The sequence below is a fragment of the Mus caroli genome, chromosome 1, assembly GCF_900094665.2.
Source record: "Mus caroli chromosome 1, CAROLI_EIJ_v1.1, whole genome shotgun sequence".
In the NCBI taxonomy this organism is placed as follows: Eukaryota; Metazoa; Chordata; class Mammalia; order Rodentia; family Muridae; genus Mus; species Mus caroli.
In genome coordinates this window covers 54,211,386-54,212,661 of record NC_034570.1, presented here as the reverse complement: position 1 = coordinate 54,212,661, position 1,276 = coordinate 54,211,386, and the positions used below count along the sequence as shown (strand labels likewise).

Genomic DNA, 1,276 nt, shown 5'->3' with positions numbered 1-1,276 from the left:
AACTAGAATATGTGGAAAAGTACACCGCACCCCAGCCAGAGCAGTGCATGTTCCATGATGACTGGATCAGCTCAATTAAAGGGGCAGAAGAATGGTATGCCGTGGGGATATGCTGTTCGCTTCTGTACCTCCTTCAGTCTTTGCCGTGCACCATGTGACTACTTCTCTCTGGTCCCTTTTTCTTCATAAAAATAAATCCAAGCTGTGTATGTTGGTGGCCACACTAAATTGGCTTTTTGCAGCCAGTGTATTCAAGAAAACAAGTGTTTATTAGTAGGGTTCTTTGTTTCAGAATGTTGTGGCATGACCTTTATAATCTATATAAGTCAGCAGTCATTGATATTTAAGACCAGAGATATCTTTATGGAAGAGAAAATTTAATTTTTTATAGCTATCCCTGCCTGCTACCATGAAGATTTAGACATACTACTCTAGAGCCAACATGGGCAGCCTGGTGTCAAAGAGGTATGAATGCAAATCTTAGAGCAAATACCTACAGCTGATCATCATCCTAACTGGTAGCTTACTTCTGTCCTTCCTTTTATTAGGTATTTTGCTTTGTGGAGTGTGTGTGTGTGTCAGTCGTGGTCGTGCCATTGTACACATGTGTAAAACATGTGGCAGAAAACAACTCTATCAAGTTGGGTCTCACCCTCCACCTTCACATGGGTTCTGGGCACTGATCTCTCAGGTCATTGGGTTTTGCAGCAAGTGCTTTACTGCTTAGCTATCTTGGAACTCCCTATGTAGACTAGGCTGGCCTTGAACTCAGAGAACTCCTGCTTCTGTCTTCCAAGTATTGGGATTAAAGGTGTACTACCAGGCTGGACATCAAACCCAGAGGCTTCTGCTTGCTGGGCAAGTATTCCACCACTGAGCTACATCCCCACCCGTGTGTTTGCTCTTTAATAGTTTTCAGTGATTAATTTAAGGATTGTTAGGCTTTATAAGCAGTTTGTATTGCATTGGTGAAATTTTCAGTTTTACAGTAACAAAGGTGAAATACATTTTTTTAATGTAAAAATAGTATAACATCTAACCTATTGCTTTGCTTTGAAATCTTGATCTTCATAAAAAGAAGGGTTTGCTGTCCATAGTTTACTTTGTCAGTGCCATAGAAAGGATTGGTTTTCAGGGCTTCGAAGTCATTCTGTATTTTATAGCATTTTCCCCTCGTTGTAGGATCCTGTCTGGCTCTTATGATAAGACTTCTCGGATCTGGTCCTTGGAAGGAAAGTCAATAATGACAATTGTGGGACATACAGATGTTGTGAAA

General features: G+C 40.8%; 1 protein-coding gene across 1 annotated transcript in view; it reads left to right on the top strand.

Annotated features, from left to right (window-relative positions):
* Wdr12 (WD repeat domain 12) overlaps window positions 1-1,276 on the top strand; it is a gene marked incomplete at its 5' end in the record, with an annotated part of 12,168 nt that overhangs the window by 2,175 nt on the left and 8,717 nt on the right. The gene's annotated exons all lie outside the window — the stretch shown is intronic.